The sequence below is a fragment of the Oryctolagus cuniculus genome, chromosome X (genome assembly GCF_051225735.1).
Source record: "Oryctolagus cuniculus isolate XC-2025 breed Fujian yellow rabbit chromosome X, ASM5122573v1, whole genome shotgun sequence".
In the NCBI taxonomy this organism is placed as follows: domain Eukaryota; kingdom Metazoa; phylum Chordata; class Mammalia; order Lagomorpha; family Leporidae; genus Oryctolagus; species Oryctolagus cuniculus.
The window spans coordinates 31,001,913-31,021,893 of NC_142888.1; the positions used below are offsets into that span (position 1 = coordinate 31,001,913).

Below are 19,981 nucleotides of genomic sequence, written 5' to 3' on the forward strand. Positions count from 1 at the left end.
ATAACTAACAGCAAGGAAAATCCAATGGGCAAAAAAAATCATTATTTGTAGTAATCAGAGATGGGAAGTAATGAGTTTGAGGGTGGAGGTAAAAAAGAAATATCTAGGACTTTAAATTTTGTTCAAACAGCAAAATAGCTAGTGTTTGAATAAAATACAAAACAAATAATTAAACCACACAATATGACAAACAGAGACAAGTCCTAAGAAAAAAATTAAGCAAAGAAAGGGAATGGGAAGTTTGGGCATAGAATATGGAGGTTCCCATCCACTTGGAATGTTTTTTCTCACTCCCAGGCATACATAGGGGTTAGACAGACACCTTATAGGCATTTATGAGATGCTCTGTATCCTTTCATGAATTCTAGCTGAAGCACCTGCAAGCACTCCATAGCATACCCCTGGTAATGACCACATTAGCAATATTATCAGTTTCTGATGACAGAAGGAGCAGCGTGATCAAGAATAAAGTACATAGCTGAAACTGCCCAATAACTCAGCTAAAGAGTTCGGGTCCCACATCTCCAGGACTTTCTTGTTGGACTCAGTAAGAACAGACCATAGCTGGACTGCTTGCTTTCAAGTTTTGGCTCCACTACTTCCCACCTGTGTCACTTTAAGCAAGTTGCTTCACCTCTTAGTGCATCAGTTTCCCCAAGTAAAATGGGCATAACAATCATATTGGCTATATACAAGTCCTATGAGTCCAATAAGTTAACACAAGTAAAGTATTTTATACCAAAACACATCTACTGAGTGAGTATCTACAATGTGCCAGGCACTGTTCTAGATGCCAGTGATTCATTATGTGCTGGCACATAATATAAGCTCAGTGGATGTCAGCAATGAGAGGTCCATAAGTCCTCATCTGACACTTGGACTGATTATGATTATTATTTTATAAAGGTAATAAAGTGACTATTATGTATTATGCATATTAGAGCTCCAAGGAAGTGGAATGCAGTACTCCATGATCAAATACATTAATATTTCCATGGTACAACATACAAAGATTCACACTTAGTGAGCTAAGTGAAGACTATAATTAGCCTCACCTGGGTTCAGTCCAAGATTTGCTTCAAATTCATTACATGAAAATCTTTTGATTTTCAGAGCTTTTTTTTGGGGGGGGGTAGGTTCAAAAAGTTAATGGACTTACATTTGTTAAGTAAATCGGGCAATCCCACTGAAATCTTTTCCTTTCTAACTTCAAGAGATGCTGGTGATCAAATAGTCAAAACCATTCAGGAGTAGAAAATAGGAAGCCCTTTGGGCATGGAAAACCCACAACTGCATAATTAATCTACGCCAAATATTAGTCTAAACAATTGCTCCCTTCCAATACTGTGTTCCATAGATTCTCAGTCAAGCCATTCACTTCCACAAACAACAGGTCTCAAACAATCGCTACGGATTTAAATCCTTTTTGAATATGGGATAAAAAAATATTTAAGTTTTAGTACTGCAATCTTGCCTTTCCCATGGAGGAAAAAAAGACAAAAGCTATTAAATGACAAGTGAACAATTGGTTTAAAAGCATGTGCCTTAAAAGAACACAGTATCCTCTGTAGTCAGCCTACAAGAGATGAATAAATGTTATGCCAAAGTGGTAAACCATCCTGCTACCAAAGGAATTTTCTCCACATTGCATTTTAAGGCAATATTTGCAGCTCTTGAAGGGCTATACAATAACTGGTTCAAGATGTTCTCCCTGCTGGTCAGTACTGGACAAAGCATTTGTATCAACCTGTGGAAGCCGACTTCTCCTGCCTCTTTATTACCCCCATATGTTCTTATTTATCTTCCCCAACTTTTCTGACCCCTTCCCATTGATTTTGTATGGAAATATTGCTTTGTTCGAGACCTATGTTTACCACTCCCATGGCGATCCCGTACACAAAAGCAAGTCAGGAAGACCCGAAAAGAACGCAGATACTTATGTTGCTTCACGGTTTTTCCCCTTCTCATTATCCTCCTACTCAATGAGACTGTAGTGGGAGGTCTGAATGACATTTCCAAGCCGAGAACTTAAAGCTGCATTTCAACACCCATCTACTCAGTTGTCATAGGAACAACACTGTGAGGCTTATCTGACTCCTAACAAACAGCCACTTGTTTCGCTAGCGACTGAAGCTCCCCTGCAGATCTCATATATACGCATACATATCCATACCTCCAAAAGAGCCTTTTAATTGGACTATAGAAATCTGTATGCCACACCAAAAATATAAGAGACAAGCCTAGAGGAAAAGTGTTTCTATTCTTGAATATGTAAATATCAAGCAGTATTTAAGAGAAATCATTTTGAAGTCTGTCGCTCCACCAAGGCCCCTTCAGTGTTAAAATCTTCTCACAGTGTACACAAAAATGCTAATACTCTCAATGACCTCAAGGGAGAATTCAGGGCAATACTGTCTTATTCATTTTAAATGTATTCTTAAAAATTAATAAATTGAGAACAGAGAACAGCAACGAGGCTTGGAAACACGAGGCTCTCATATAATTCTTCTGGAATATACTTTCCAGCTTCTATTACATTTTTGTCCTTCAAAACAATGGCTTCGAAATGGATGAGGAAGAACTAACATTTGTACAGAGCCCCCCCCCCCCCCCATCAAGCATATCAGTTTTTGGCCAGATTCTTAAGTCACCATGTTTCCCCCGAGTATTTACATGAAATACCAAGCTGAAAATAATTGTGAATCACTGAACACAAGCTAGCAGTCGGATATAAACTACCTGGAAATACCTTAATGTTTTCTCACCATTTTTTCTGTCTACAAGATTCTAAAAAATCTATAAATTCATGGGCTTCAGGGAAACAGGTGCCACACCTTACTAAGTCGAAAGACTGGTGATAATTACAGGCTTGCATCATCAATTTCCTGATTTAACAGCCACGCTCATCTTGCCTTTTTCATCTATGGAAATAAACACTTGCACAAAGGTCTTGAGATGTACCGGTCTGCGAGAAATCATCTCTAAAGAGGAGAGGAAAAGCCAATTAATCGATCCCAGGAGCTTCATCCCCCCACCCCACAACCCCTTCTCCCACTCCACTGCCAACAGGGGACGGCAGCATTGCTAGCGTCTGTTTTATTATATAGTTTTGCTTTTGGAGCTAAGGGTTTGAAGATTTTGAAAGTAACAGAACAGGAACCAAAAGTCAGAAATGGCGATTCAACTTTCCAGCTGGTTTACAGTACTTAAAAAGAAGTGAATATTATGTCTTATATAACTTCCAACTGCCAATTCTGTTACTAACAGTTTCAATTATTATATCTACACTCATAAATGGAGATCATCAAAATTGCCTTATATAATTGCTACCACCTAAAGAACAACTCTTTCCCATCTGTTTCTCTTAAGTAGACAGCACATGATTCCTTCTGCTGACCAATAACAAACTGGTAGAAGCAGGTAGCCACCTACCATTCTAATGTTCTTTTCTTGTTCTATTCAACCTTTTCAGCACAATCATTTCGAAGAAGCAGAATCAGAAAGCCAGACATTCATGCCTAATATAAAATTGTGTTACCTTACAGTTCATGAACAAGAACCTATTATATAAACAACAGGTATTCAAAGCGTTCTTGTATTCTTCTGGAAACCTGAAACACAGGAGCAGCTCAAGTTCAAGATTAGAAAACCTAACTCAAGGTCTGAGAAGCAGACAGGCAGACACATGCACACGGAGCCAGTTAAGAACTGCTAATCACGAGCTCGCAAAATGGAATGGACCACATAGAAAGAACTACCCTTTTGCTATACTTATATAATCAAACAGAACAATTGGGAAATTCATGACCAGAATGGCAAAGAAAAATCTGTTAGCACCGGAATATGCCCTTCACAATCAGGAGGAGATGTTGCCGATGCATGACTTGAGCTTTCATTTTGTAAAGTTCTGACTAAATGCTTGACACCCTGGAGTAGACAGAGGAAAAGGAAGGCAAGTCCATTAATTCGGAAAGCCATCCCTTCGAACTCCCTACCAGCTATCCGTGGAAAATGAATGCCGAAACCACCCAACAGCCCATTTTGATTTCATGCTTCTCCCTCCCCAGAAAGAAAAAGAAAAACCCCGACTCCAGCTGCATGGCATATATTTGGCCAACCTGGCAAGAGCTCATTTTTTTTTTTGTTAATTACCTGCCTTCTTCCCAGCCTTTATGCTATATTCCCGAGCTGCTCTTTTTTCTAAGTGCTCACTCTGTTCCTGTGTTCTCTGCTCAACACAGTTGTCAGGGGTCTGTGAACAATTTTGCAATTCCCACACACACCATATGATATCTATTAGGGAGCAGTGCCACTTTTCACTTACCAATTCGGGATAAAGCAGTATTTCCTGGTGACAGAATGCGGCTGCTTCCGTTCGTTCAAACTCCCTCTTCGCAGCTTGATCAATCTGATTATAAAACGTCTTTGTTCCAGATCACACAGGCACTTTTCCTACAAAAGTTTTTGAAAGCGTTATCTGCATTTCATTCCCGTGACAAAACAAATCAGAAAGGTTGAGGGGTTGGGGGGGGAGTGGAAGGGTGGGGGTTAGGGGGGCGGAACGGACAGACAGGGAGTTAAGTCCACACAAGTTCCTGGCAAAGAATTTCAGCTGCATTTTTCTGAGTTTAATCAGTAAGCTATATTAAAGTGACAGTTACCAGTTCAGGAAGCCAGAGTTTGATCAAGTCGGCCACAACCAATTTGTGTCTTCCACTGGTGTGTAGACCCCAAGGAAGCAGTCACTTGGTCATCTATCACATGTGGCTGAATCACTGGACAGACCCCTCCACCCCCACCCACATTGCCCCATTGAGCAGCAGCCCAGGCAGGAGAGTGGCACGGACGGCTGACCCGGGACCTCTTATAGGGACCCGCCAATTAGCTGCTGACCAATCGCAGCCAGCACCTAGTACCTAAGTCACATGACAGGGCAGTCCCTATGACTGCAGGATTTCTGAATTACTGGGGTTACACAAAGGACACTCATTCAGGAAAAGAGAAAAAAAAAAAAGGGCCATAAGCCGAAACAGAAAACGCCCAGGCTGCTGCGACAACTCCGACTTTAAACCAGGGAACACCCCAGCCTCACACAGAGAAAGAGCCACAACCAAGCCCGGATGGAAATTAGAAGAATGTCTGGCACATATTACAAAATGATCCCAAAGCAGAGGCTGAGTTTACAAACCCACTTCAGCTATAAATCTACTGCTCTTCCTTCCCCTTTCTCTATAGTCTCCCTGGCAATTTTACATTCGCAACTTCTTTATTGGAAAAAGCTCCAGTGAGCCTCTGTGAAGCCACGATAGGAAAATGTGGGAGACACATGAGCCTCTCTTCTCATCCCCTCAAAATACCCCTGCAAGATTTGAATTTGCCATGAAAAGGTTCCTAAATAAAATCCATTTCTTTTTTAAATAGCTGGGTACATTAGGCAAAATTAAACACTCTCGCTCGCTCGCTCGCTCGTAATTATTTTGTTCAAATCAAGAACATTTTTGTTAAGGAACCAAGCCCATTTAGTGAACTAGCTACCAATTTGTTTTAGTTTTAAAGCCCCCAATTTATCTCTTGAATACCTCTTATGTCCTAGGAAGAAATTCAACCGTGAACACCCCGACCTCCAAAAATGGTACTTACAAATGTTCCTTGTTTGGATCTGTGGGTTTCTTCTCCCCCTCCCCCTCCATCTGAAGTCAGAATGTGGGCTCGGCTTCACCCTTCAAACCCAAAGGCCCTATGTGGCTCGTGCCTTGCAAGAGCTCCTTCTGCGAGGCAAGCCGGGAACACTGTGCTGCTTGCCATTCCCAATTTATGGAAGGAAGCGTATGTCAAACAAAGCAGGTGATGACTCAGACTGCCTCCCCCAGCCACGTTTTCCCTAGAATGGGAGGGTAGCCGAAGTGCAGCCCATTTGGATGTGACTCAGTTTTATTAGACTGGTAGTTGTAGTTGCACTGACAAGCTCACATTTTTCTTTTATAACTTGTACATTTAAGGGTCAGAACACACGGTCTAATGGGTTTCAAAGAATCAGATCATGTAAACAAGAAGGTGCAGGAGTATTTTTAAGGGGGGGGGTGACAGGCTCTAGTTCTAGTCCCTAAAAATTGAAAATTTTTAGAATTGTGCATTGGAAATCTTACAACTGAGGCAATGAAACATTTGAGTGCACACCCACACACGACAATCAACAGGTTTTAGTATGTTTTGGTGTGCTTGGGGTCTTTGCCATGAACGCGTGGGGCTCGTTCCGCCCTGAAGAACCCAAGTGCAAGTCTCTCCGTCTGGGGCCCACGTGGTGAGTTCTTCAGGAAGTGGTCAGGAGCCTGACAGCCATGTTGTGGCTTTCACTTTTGCATTTACTGAGCTACTCACACATAAGCACCAATGGAAAATACAACCGTGTCATACACCAAAAAAATAAAAAGAAAAAAAAATTCCATGCAACCATTTAATCCCAACCTGCCCAAAAGCTGCCAAATAAAACTTGAAAATCACCAAGTGTCATCTGTAGAATTTCCAACTAAATAAACTGACATGCCCTCCAAGTCTTTCTCCTTAGTAAAAGTTTACTACCGTGATGGGAGTGGCATGGCATAGAGTAAATTGTTCCCAGGTATTCCACAGACAGGAAGAATGAAAGAATAAGAAGTGTAATTTCCCCACACGAAAACTCTGGAAGGTTCCACAGTTATCTCTTTTCAGCATATTTCCTTTAACCTTGAGCAAAGTCAGCAACTGCTTTGACCAAGACTTGACACTGATAGTTGATTACACCTTGATGGATAACTAGTTTTTGTCTACGCTAGGACATGCATTCTATTTTTACAACATGCAGAAGTGGTCAAATATCTAAATTTCAGATTCATAGATGAGGCCAGAGAGAGGGTATATAACAGCACAAAACAGTTAATTCAGGAGTTGGCTATTCACTTTACAAAAAGATTCCCTGTGGGATTTTACTACAATAAACCCCAACTTTAAATTTACATTTTACTGAATTGATGTTTAGAAATTAAATTCATACCAAGGTATTAAGAAGTTTCTTGCAAATTATATTTTTGTAGTCAAAGTTTATGTGCACGTACTTCTCACTCAGTTATTAAAACTTATTCATACTTCAACAGGGATGTATTAATCTAGTCACTGGGTGTTTTTTGAGCAAAGTTTTATTGGCTTCAGACAGTTACCATCCTATGATATAGAGAGAACATAAAATCTATAATTATATGGCTTTCAATGAAAATAAACACAGGCTACGAAAACTGAATGCTAATAAAATCAAGCACTTAGAACTCTGGCATCTAAAAGGACCCACATATTTTAAAAGTCTGGCTTCTGGAGCCAGACTTGCTTAGGTTTGAACTCTGATTCTGCTGTTCTTAGCTATGGCACCTGGATTAAAAAAAATTACTGTATTTAAGTACTGAGAACAGTGCTAGACAGATAACTCCAGAGTCATGTACATGTCAGTCATTCCCTAAACATTTTTCAATGAGCAAAATACAACTCCACAATGCTTAAAAAAAAAAAAAAAACTATTCTATTAATGAGAAAAACATAGCCAATCCGTATTGTCCTCCTGAAGTCTTAGCAGTTGAAATTCTCACGCAGTTAAATATCTGAGATCTGCTTGGGCTTTTCCTTTCAAACTTCCCAGAATCTCCTAAAGCCAGCACAGAATCAATCAAGCCAGGGTCAAACATAGAGAACATTCAAAAAGAACTTTTTTGTGTCCCGTTTTGGTTAGATGGGTGAAGACACTGGAACTGTCGCCATCATCAAGGAAACACAGATGCATGGGGCAAAGATTGGGAGAATTCGTTATCGTCTTGTTGGGGGCAGAGTGCTGCCTCTGACATCCACAAGGTGGGTACCCACTCGGAAAAAAATACCCATGCTCCAATCTGTGGTGCATCTTTCAACTAAGCTCCCACGGAGAGGGAAGGAAAATCGAACCCTCTTCCAACACTCATTTGTAAACCCAACCACACACTCTCTCTCTGCTGCCTTTCCCCCTGGTTCTCTCCACAGGGTCACGACTTAAAATCCCACCAGAGATCCCCTAAGGGATACTCAAGGAGTTGGGTGGGGAGCCTCAGGATGTATTCTCTTCTATGCTGTCTTTCATTAAGACATTTCACTTCTTAAAGGAGCAAACTGCTTGGATCTCCCAACTGAAAACTAGAGGAAGCAGTTCAAGAATCCCACAAACCCTTCAGTAACAAAAGCTAATGGTTTCCAGTCTGCACATAACATATTTGAAGAATGATAAAAAAAAAAAAAAGGACAACAACCAGGCATCTCTGAGGCACAGGCAAGCTTTATAAATATGGAACTCCTCAAATATGGTGCTCTGCACTGCTCGGGGGGGGGGGGGGGGGAAGAGAAGTCGTTCTGTGTTTTGTTTGAGGGCGAGCAACTGCTCCAACTTGTCTTTATCCAGGCAATGTTTCGGAGACAGATGGTAACATGAAGGGGGGAAAGCCAGCACAACTGAGAGAGTGCTTAGGATTATAAATGAGTGTTGTTGGGGGAAGGCTCCTTCGACTCTGTTCCCCTCTATGTGGGGGTGTGGTTGAAGAAGACACACAGAGACCTGATTCACCAGATCAGTTAAAGGCTGGTTTGGAGCTCCAGCATGGGGCTTTCTGTCTGCGGCCACTCCTATCCCCAGGCAATCTCTACAACATAAATGATCCAACTGTGTCTGCATCCCAGAAACCAAAACTACAAGTCAGCGTGAAGACGGACCGCCTGGATTCCAATACTGGCTCTAGGTCTATTATCTGTGGGGACTTAGAAGAGAGACTTCATTTTCTCAAGGCTTTTGCTTCAGCTGGAGAATGGGAATAAATGAGAAAATACAAGGAAGAATACAAATCCCGGCCTCAGTAATGTTCGCCACCACCATTGGCTCACAAAGGGTAAGTTGCTACCCCCAGTTACTATCTGCCAACTCCTACAGGGACATGGGGAACAATACTCTCAGGCCTCCAAGTCACACTGTTCATTGGAAGACAAAGTGCCTTTAAAAAAAAAAAAGATTTATGTATTAGAAAGTCAGAGTTAGAGACAGATTTTTTTTTTTCCCATCTACTGGTTCACTACCCCCAAATGGTTGTAAAGGCCAGGTTTGGATCAGAAATCATTAACTTCATGTGGGTCTCCAACATGGGTGGCAGGAGCTCAAGCACCTGGGCCATCCTCCACTGCCTTCCTAGGCGCATCGGCAGGAAGCCAGATTGGAAGTAGAGCAGCTGGGACTCGAATCAGCCCTCGGTTGTGGGATGCTGGCATCGCAACTGGTAGTTTAACCTACTGCACCACAATGCCTGCCACCAAAGTGCATATATCATCTACGTTTTACAAAGATCAAAAATCTTTGGACGGCTGCTATATTCACTTTTAGATTACAGCAAAGTAACCTACTTCAAAAACAAAAGATTGGTTTTGCATGTAACATATGTAAGATTCCCTAATATTAGAAATTTTTGCATAGAAATCTGTCAGCATGGCCATGTATACGCCTCTACAGACATGCATCAACTATGTCTACACTTACATAAGACAATCTGAACATTACTTTATGAGGGTTGGCCTCTGTTCCTAGCTTTTCATGTTATATAAGTAGCCGCTTTGCCTGTCTTCCTGCAATGATTCCAGATCTAAGCCATAAATTTCACTCAGAAAAGTTTTTATTAGTTGTCTTATTTCCCCACCCATTTTTAAAGAACGAACTGACTCAATTTTTTTCATGGCAACACCGCTGGGTGGGAGTGAATATGGGAGTGGGCGGGGTGGGAGAAAGGGAGGATGAGGAGGAGGAGGAGGTGGTGGGAGCCAAGAGCTGAATCACAGCCATGTGAGTAATCTTAGGCCTTTTTTTTTCTTCCTAAGGGTATGAATCAAATTAAGCTTGTTTTGCCGTGGGTGAAGGAAGAGGAATATAATAGCGTGAATCAGAGCAATTATCAAATATGCGGCACTCACTAAAAATTAATTACAATCATTGCCTTCTCTCACAAGTCTGCCAGAAGATGCCAGAAAGCTTTTGTTAATCAATATAATCCTTTACACAAATTCTTGGAGCTTGAACTTGATTATCACCCTCTTTCCCTTTCAAAATTTCCTTTTACACATCAATTTCAGAAACAGGAATTCTTTCGGAGCTTCTGTGAGATAATCTTTGGCCCTTGGAGATAAGTGTGAAAACAACGTGAATAATACTGGGTAGGGACGAGGTTACATATTATCTAGCCATGAGCACGGCAAGCAAAATGCTACATTTATGAAAACAATTGCTCAGAAAATGAGTTTAACCTCTCAAGAGCATTCCAAATGGGAATGCCACATGCAAAGAGCAAACCTGAGGAAAGTGAGCATTCTTTTTACAATTGTTTTCCGTGAGAAGAAAGTTGCCACACAGAACTTTTGCACTGCCTTAGGCTGAAATGAGACAGTCTTCATCAATCTTTAGGAATTCACTGGGAGTAAGTGAAGAAAAATAGATCAAGACAGAGAAAACTGAGGGGCAGGTACTTAACACTGGTGAAAATGCTGATTAGGACACCTGCATTCAATTCCTGGCTCTGGCTCCTGACTCCACCTTCCGGCTAATGCAGATCCTGGGAGGCAGATGATGGCTCCAATAGTGAGATTTTTGCCACCCACATGGAAGACCTGGATTGAGTTCCCAGTTCCCGAATGCAGTAGCACTGCAGGCAGTTAGAGAGTAAATCAGTGGATGGGAGTTTCTCTCTCTCTCTCTCTCTCTCTCTCTCTCTCTCTCTCTTTCTCTCCCTCTCAAATAACTATTAAACTGATGAAAAAGATAGTCATTGCAGAAAAAAAAAAACAGTGGAAGCAATAGCTTGTAACAATTCTCAGAGTTCAAATTTTCTCAAAACAAGAGTCCTTGGGCAGTCCCTATGAGATGTCTCTTCTCCCAAACATGCTGAGTGTTTCAGGCTAGGGGTGGGAATGCGTGGTTGCCATTCTGATGTTCCACGATGGGGAGAATCAGAATTTTCAAAGGCATCATTGACGCTAAATGAGAATGAATTTAAGAATGCTCACTAACTATGCTGACACGACCCGCTTATCAACTAGCAATAACAAAAATAAATAAATAAATAAATAACCAGCAGCAAAGACAACTTGGAAGCCAAGCACATGGTCAAGTGCAGCGGCAGAGGTGGATGTCAAGTTGGTTGCAGCAGTCTTGGCTGGGAGGTGATGATGTAAAGGAGTCACCAGAGGCAGAAAACCAAAGGTGAGTATTTGGAGTGGGGAGGGAGGGTAGACAATGCAGGCTGTCCAAGTGAAAGGGAATAAATAAAAGAAATGGGAAAGAGAAACAACAAAAGGAAGGTATTAGCTCATTTGAAGGATACAGTTTTAATAATGAGCTTGCATTTCCGACCTTGTTGGTACTTCCCACTATTCTATTTTTCCTATAATGCACCTCTCAGCTCACCCCCTAATTTACCTGACCTATTATTATCCTCTCGCCGGGACGCAGCCATTCTATCAAAAACCTGCAGCCTGCAGAGTAGCAGCAAGCAGGAGCGGGGGGAGGAGGGATGGGGACTGAAAGTGCTGCAGGATTAAAGGATCTGGATGTATTTAACCAGGAGGAAGAAAAAGCACAGGGGTGACTGTCTATTATCTAACGTGTGGGTACGCAAAGTCCTGCGGTGTGCAAACCAGACTGTGGCCGGCCTTGAGCAGAAGCAACCCTTAGAAAGAGCTGGAATGGTGTGACTTGGCAGGAATGTTCAGGGAGCAGTCACCCTGTCCAATGAGTGACTGGCCTTGTGTCCCTTCTGACTGTGATTCTTGAAGACATGTTAATGTGGGGTGGTTATTTCTTCTGTCGTAGCGATCAATATATGAGTCCCTTTCTAGCATCTCTGCCTCTGCTCTCACCTCTTGCGACTAGGAAGCTTCCTAAAATGAAGAGGCTGGTTGGACAACGTGACAAACCAACGCTCCTACCCCAACAGGTCATGGGAAGAGAACAAGACAATCTATTAAAAACGGCAGCTGCACTATAGTGATGGGTAGTGGATACTCGAGCCCTCTCAGTACTATTTTTGTTAACTTCTTAGGTGCCTATACTTATCAAGAGAAAAAACTGAAAAACAAAACCCGCAGCTGTCTGAAAAAGTTATCCTCAAACTAAGAGCAACAATCAAAAGTCAAATCTTACTACTGGATAATTAGTCCCAGTGATTCCAGTTCTAAGACATTCAGTAGGGAAATGAAGAAAATGTATTTAACAAACGCCTGGCCAAGCCTCTTGTGTCCTTGTTTCATTCACATGGACAGACAACATTTGTTACCTTAGAAACCAAACTGTAAATGAATAACGATAAATGGCAAAATTCAGATTTATAAATCAGACTTAACAATTCTAAGCTCTCAAAAACAGACCCATCCTTTTTCGTCTGAGCAGAAACACTGTTGATTGGAAGAGATTCTGTTATTTTATGTACCATTAAGAAAGAACCAAAGTTTGCCAATTAACTAGGACACAATGGATGAAAGACAGTCTTTGGTAACAAACTGGTTTCTCAGAGCTTTGTTCTAAGGGGATTCAGTAATTTCTTCTGCCTCCAGCTGCCTTGCTTGTCCTATGATCAGCAGTCCGTTTCTGCATCGAATTCAATACCAAAACTAACAGGGTTTCTACTACTATCTTCCTAGCTGTTGGTGTGAAAGAAAAGGTGGACTTTCAGTACTTTCTCCAGCAATGAACATTTGCTTTACTAGTATTAAATTTTACTTCCTGCTCTTCTCATCCATTCTGTGTACACAATAACATTTTGTTTTGATGCCAATAAAATTTCATTTCAGTAAGTGTGATTTTACTGAGAGTGTATCAAATGGCAGGTATATTCATGTGAGAGGGATCTTCAAAAAGTTCATAGAAAATGTGTACTATGAGAAAACTATGCATGGGGATCAAAAGCACTGGCACCAAAATAAGTTTGTGTTTCAATTCCATTTTTCCATTAACTTTTTAAAGTCCCCTCATATAGAACCAACAACACAAGCAACTCAACTAAACTGCTGGCACGTAAAACAGCTATGACCAATTTTGTGGATGCACGGCAAACAGCCAATTGCATCATGGACACTGCCTGGTAGATGGCAACTGAGAAGCCCCCTCCATTCCAATATGCACACCAACTCCAGAAACCGTCAAATATCAGAGAATGGGCAGACGGGGTGTCTTCCAAAACATGAAATATTGTAGATACCGTAGATCCTTTCAAAAAAGATTTATTTATTTATTTGAAGAGTTACAGAGAGGAAGAGAGAGAGAGAGGGAGAGAGAGAGAGAGCACTTCCATCTGCTGGTTCATTCCCCAAATGGCTGCAACGGTCAAGGCTGGGCCAGACTGAAGACAGGAGCCAAGAGCTTCTTCTTGGTCTCCCACGTGGGTATAGCGCCCCAAGAACATCCTCCACTGCTTTCCCAGGCTCATCAACAGGGAGCTAGATTGGAAGTGGAGCAACCAGGACTCAAACCAGTACCCATAGGGGATGCCAGCACAACAGACAGTGGCTGAACCCACTGCTCCACAACACCAGCCCCTGTAGATCCTCTTTCAGTCTGGGAAAATCCTTATTCCCTGCTTGCCTATTTCTGATCACCTTACCCAGAAAATTCAATCATTCAAAAACTTTATTGAATACTTACTAACTTCCAGGTGCTGTGCTAGGTTCAAATGATTAAAAAATGAACAAGAGAAAAAAATCCCTGCCCTAATGGAGTTTCCAGTTTAGAGGAGAAGGAAATGTAATCAAATAAATTCTAGCTAGTGGTGAGTGGTCAAGCAGAACAGGGGGAGGGGGAGAGGGTGAGGGTGACTGTTACTTTGCTTAGGGCGCCCGGTGGAAGATGGCCTTTCTGATCAAGTAGGCATTAGAACAAAGATCTGAAGGGAGGGAGGAAACAAGTTCCATAAAAATCTAGGCAAGAGGGGCCAGCACTGTGGCTTAGTGGGGAAAGGCACTACATGCAGCACCAGCATCCCATACGGGTTCCGGTTCAAGTCCCAGCTGCTCCATTTCCTATCCAGCTCTCTGCTAATGCACCTAGGAAAACAGCCAGAGGACGGACGGCCCAAGTGCTTGCAAGACCCAGATGAAGCTCCTGGCTCCTGGCTTCGGCCTGCCCTGGTTGTTGGGGCCATTTGGGGAGTGAACCAGTAGATGGAAGACCTCTGTCTTTCTCTCCTCCTCCCACTCTGTAGCTGTGACATTCAAGTAAAATAAATAAATCTTAAAACAAACAAACAAACAAACAACAAAAAAAAAAACTAGGCGGGGCTGGTGCTGTGTCACAGTGGGTTAACGCCCTGGCCTGAAGCACCGGCATCGCATATGGGCACCGGTTATAGTCTCGGCTGCTCCTCTTCTGATCCAGCTCTCTGCTATGGCCTGGGAAAGCAGTGGAAGATGGCTCAAGTCCTTGGGCCCCTGCACCTGCGTGGGAGACCTGGAAGAAGTTCCTGGCTCCTAGCTTCAGATCAGCTCAGCTCCAGCCATTGCGGCCATCTGTGGAGTGAACCAGCGGATGGAAGACCTCCCTCTCTGTCTCTACCTCTCTCTGTAGCTCTGTCTTTCAAATAAATAAAATAAATCTTTAAAAAAAAACCTAGGCAACAAATGTGAAAGCGGGACAGAAAAAAGACCTTGTGCGGGCCCCTTGAGGTGGGAGTGTACCTGGTCAGTGACAGGGACAGTAAACAGGCTAAGTATAATTAGTAAGGGAGATACAGGGGGAGGAAGAAGTTGGCTAGCAGGGGCAGGGACAGAAGAGCAGATCACTTAAGGCTTTCCATGCCATTGTGTTCACAGACTGTAGTCTTTGCTCCGAGAGAAACAGAAATCCAGATGAGGCTTCTGATCAGGTGAGTACAATGATCTAAGGATCATGGGAGGGTGACTCCAAAGGCAAGGATGGCACAGGGCACCCCACTGACTAACACAGATGACAGGTAATCGCAGCCTGGCCTAGGTGGTAGCAGTGGAGACAATGAGCAACAAGTAACTGATCAGATTGTGGATATGTTTTGAAAAAGGAGCAGACAAGGCTTACTGACGTGAAGTGTAAGCTAAAGAGAGAAGTCATGGCAACCCCAGGGTTTCTGGCTTGGGTAACTGACAACATGAAGCTGTTATTTATCAAGATACAGCAGGCAGTTTGGCAGGGGTGGGGAGCTGTGCAGAAGAGAAAGAAGAGTTGGGTTTCACACATGCTAGGTTTGAGATGCCAATTAGACATCCAAGCAGAGATGTTGAAAAGGTAGTCAACATTGAGCGGAGAGTCCTAAGATGAAGTCATCAGTGTGTAAGTGGCATTTAAAGTCAAGAGACGAGATAATTGAACTTTGGGAGTGAGGACACTTAGAGAAGTGGTAGGAGGACCGAGGCACTGGAATATGAAAAGGTTGAGGCGATGCTAGGAGTATCTACAAAGGAAAATTGCAAGGAGCATCCTCTGTGTAGGCAGAGCACCAAGTGTGGCATCAAAAAGGCCAACGGAAGACAATGATTTTGAGACAGAGGGCCTGATTGATTAGCTGGTTCAGGTGCCACTGGCAGACTAAGATGGAGACTGGGGACTCAATATTGAATTTGAAACGTGGTGGTGGTCCTGGGCACTCTTGCCAAGGATCGCTTTGGTGGGGAAGGGACCCAAAGTTGCACTACAGTGAGGACTGCAGAACATGGACGAGAGACATGTGAGGCTGCAAACAGAGATAACTAACTCTTGCCAAGAGAAATGGCACAGTAGCTGGATGGGGATGTGGGTGGGGAATCAGATGATACCAGGGAACACACGGACAACCCCAGGAGCCTCAATTAGGAGTCAGATGCTGGGACCCAAAGCACCATGGAGAGGCTGGCTTGTGGTGGGGCAGCACAGGAAGATATCTCAGGAGTTCCCAGGGAGATATGCCAGGAGGTCCACAGGTAAGAAACGTGTGGAAGTTGTTTTTGCAATTGTGTCTAATTTCTATGCCATGTGTCTATGTAAGGCCTTCTCTTTAGACATGGGTCTCTTTGTTCTCCGTGACCTTTTATTGTTGCTGTTGCCACAATGGCTAAGTTATTAAAAAAAACAACTAAAGAAACAGAAAACTTTTGCTGATGATGTCATCCCAAGTGATCTGCAGCTATATATTGAAATACCTGGCAAACGTTAAACCACAAGCATTTAGAGCAGTGCATAACAAGTGCCATTGCTTTTTGTTTGTGCAGCTAAGAAACACAATGAACTCTAAGCAAAGTGCACCCATACCAAGTAATACCACAAAACCACCTCAACAGCTATAACATCTGTACCTTTTGTGTGTTATTGGCATTGTCTAAAAACACTCAAGCACATGGCTCATGCGGCTCCATCATCTTGGAATCATGAAAGAAACTCGAGATTGAGCGTCTCTGGCTGGCAGTGACTCCAGCCACAAGCAACTTGGAGCAGTGTTTCCCAGAAGGTTCAAGTTGCCAAGCACCAGGTAGAGTCCACCCCTGTCCATGAAGCCAAGCCTCATCCAAGTTCTTGAGAATTGAGGACATCAGGCCCCAGAGTTGAGCTTCTTGAACTCTAGACAAAAATAGGTACTTTCAGGTGCCGTATCACAAAAATTCTGAGCAGCACCCAAATTCTTAGATGTCTTAGGGACATTACTGATGCCCCCCTACCCAAAAGGAACCCCCTCAGTTGGTTTATCGGACTCAAGTTAGCTTTGAGGAGGGACATCATAGTGAGGCTAAGAACACAGCCACACACTGCTGGGCTCAAACCCCAGCACCAACACTGACAAACTGTATAACAGTGGGCAACTTACTGAACATCCCTGTGCCTCGAGTGTCTGACTGTCAGATGAGGGTAACTACTAGTACTTAGGCAGGGCCTTCCACAAGTTCATGGAAAGTGCATGTGGTGAAAAAAATAGGCATGGATTTCAAATTTTTTTTGGCACCAAAATAAGCATCTTTTCACTCCATTTTTTTCCATGAACTTTCTGAAGTATCCTTATAACTCACAGAGTAATGAACGGCTTAAGTGAATTGTTCTCTGCCGTAATTATTATAAAGAAGCTGTAGTCTACATCAATCTTGAAACCTTTTTTTTTTATAGAGTTAGACAGTGAGAGAGAGAGACAGAGAGAAAGGTCTTCCTTACGTTGGTTCACCCCCCAAGTGGCCGCTATGGCTGGAGCTACGCCGATCCAAAGCCAGGAGCCAGGAGCTTCCTCTAGGTCTCCCATGCAGGTGCAGGAGCCCAAGCACTTGGGCCATCTTCTATTGCTACTACAGGCCACAGCAGAGAGCTGGACTGGAAGAGGAACAACCAGGACTAGAACCCGGCACCCATATGGGATGCCAGCATCGCAGGCGGAGGATAAACCAAGTGAGCCATGGCACCAGCCCAATCTTGGAACTTAAAACTGACCACCAAAAAAAAAAAATTAGCTGGAAGTAGCATGAGGATCTTCTAGCGAAGTCTCAGAACCAGGAGCGAGCATGTTCCGTATCTTTGGAGGCTCAACTGTACGTCACAATTTGAGGACAATAAGCAATGTAATTTGCAAGAATAATTTTTAAATGGTTTTAATGGGCTAGCATAGCCATAGTAAAGATGAGAATACAGCAGTCACTTTCTCAGGGTAAGGCAGAGACTGGAAATAAACTACATGCCTGCCTCTGGCCCTTTCATCCTCACTCCCTGGGCGGTTTAGTGTCCTCTTCTGAAACTTCAGAGCGACGCTAGCATGAGGTTCTGTCTGCTGAGTCACAGAGGAGATTCAAAGCTTCTGAGGAAATTGCGCTGTGCGGGCACTCCTAAGCGAATCCCTAAAACTAGATGAAACAGACCTGGAAAAGTTCGATGACTCCCCTGAGGTTAGATAAATAGTAAGGAGTGGGGTTAGCAAGGAAACGAGGGCTACCAACTCCCGGTTCAGCCATCTCTCCACCTTGCCTTAGGATTCGGGGCCATCCTGCCCTGGAAGAGGAGTCACATTGCAAGTGCAATTCCTTATCCAGAGAATCTGCAAATTCCCAGGGTGTTTCTGAGGACTGCTGTCTCCATCTGAAGCCTTGTCAAAAGGCCCAGGTCTCCCTGCTTCACCCCACGGCAGGTGAGTTGGAGCCCAAAGCGATGCTCTAGCCAGGCCTGTCACCTGTCACCAGTTGTCTTTTACTTTTAAACCCAGATTTAAGAAAAACAGGTAAGAGGAACCCAACAAGGTGGAACTGGTGATGGCTCCCATTTTCAAAGCCACACCGTTTTGAGAGGAGCAAAGAATAGATGCACCCTCCAAATCAAAGAGGTCTTATAAAAACAAAACTTGCTATCTCCTACAAACCCTGAGCTCTGACAATCAGTCAAATATTAATCTGCTGTTGCAACAAATACTTATTTTTGACCTTAGGTTGTGTACTGCAGTGTGGTGGCTAGAGACAAAAGAAACCCTACCTCTGAAATTCATGATGCAATTGCAGAGACCAGGTACAAGGACTAGGAAAGATAATTAATAATCCAAGGCAACACAGGACTCAAAATTAATGGTACATTCAATACCTTAAGCTTTTTTAATCAGAAAGTAGTAGTGGTGCCAGCTTTTTGTAACCCTCCTGTCCATGAACCTTCCCATTCCTGGGTTGTACTCTGAGTTCTCCAAGTCCACTTGGGTTATTCTTGCCTCCACCCCTGTGGTTCTTCCTGGCTAGTGAGCAGTTCTCATGCTGAGGAGCATGAAGCCGCTGGGCAGCCAGAGAGCTGTGCAGCAATGACCTGGGGAGGGCTGGAGGAAGGGCACATAGCTCAGGGCCATCACTCACTGACAGGGAGGACAGCAGGGTGCCCCACTTCCTATCCCAACTGAGCTGCTGGTCCCAAGACTCCCTGTCCCCCAGGATGAACTCTGTGAAGCAAAGCCTGTGACGATGTGGGGATCCCAACAAGATCCTCCCAAGGCCAAAATCACTAACACAAGTGAGGGGAAGACTGGGGCACTTGTAAAGCACGTCCATCTGTTTCCCACGGCAGGCATTTCTCAGAATCTCTGAGATTCTTTAGACATGGGTTTCTTTGTTCAAAACCTCTCTCCTCCTATTTCCTTGACTTTGCCATATAGAGATACAGGTTGGGGGCCCAAAGCTCTCAGCATTTCAAGAGGAAGAAACATCACAGGATTGATAACTAATGAGGACCAAAGAGGACACGTCTCCAGGCCAATGTGTAGTTCCTCTGTTAGACAAGGGGTCTGGGTCTGTCTAGGCTGCTGCACTGGTCCCAGCACCGTTGCCTAGGATTTAACATAGGTATGTGCTCAATATGTATCTGGTAAATCAGTGCGTGGAGAGCAAACAAGTTGAAGCAGCAAATTCTAAGACAACTTCTTTTGTTCCTCCTCCATTCAAGAAATCCTGAAGCTCAGGAGAGGTAGATCTAAGTAAAGGGAAACTCATTAAATCACAATTAACAGGGCCAGGGCTAACTGTATTCACCTTCCACACTGCAAATCTTCAAGCACTTTAGTTATGCTGGTATATCCACTTCCATCTCAATCTCATCTTTTCCACCCTGTCTTCTTCACTTGGGATTTTACAAATGTCACAAAGTATGGGCAATTCCATAGGAGGGCGGCAGGGGGCCCTGCATATATTTCTATCCTCAGAAGGCTGCTCAGCCTTTGAGATGGATTTCAACTCTGCTACAAGCAGCTAAAGTCTGGAGTTCCCAGAAAGGCAAGTGTAGGGTTGAAGGGTAGATAAAGTAGTTCCAACATGGACAGGGTGAAAGTTCTATCAAAGATGGATCTTGATGGTCAGAATGAAACAACTCTCGAAAGATCCTAAGGGGATTGCTCCAGGCACCAAGACACTTCATTGGAGGCTTCAGCATCCCAGAAATGAGCACATTCCAGGGCACGCAAGACTGAAGAGA

At 43.3% G+C, this 19,981-nt stretch overlaps 1 long non-coding RNA gene across 1 annotated transcript in view; it reads right to left on the reverse strand.

The window, feature by feature from the left end:
• Positions 1-4,146: 4,146 nt before the first annotated feature.
• The window catches only part of LOC103351793 (uncharacterized), a 91,921-nt gene continuing 76,086 nt past the window's right edge, over positions 4,147-19,981 (reverse strand). Inside the window, exon 7 of the long non-coding RNA XR_519493.5 lies at positions 4,147-4,452. This is a non-coding gene — a long non-coding RNA (uncharacterized LOC103351793). The remainder of the gene's footprint in view (positions 4,453-19,981) is intronic.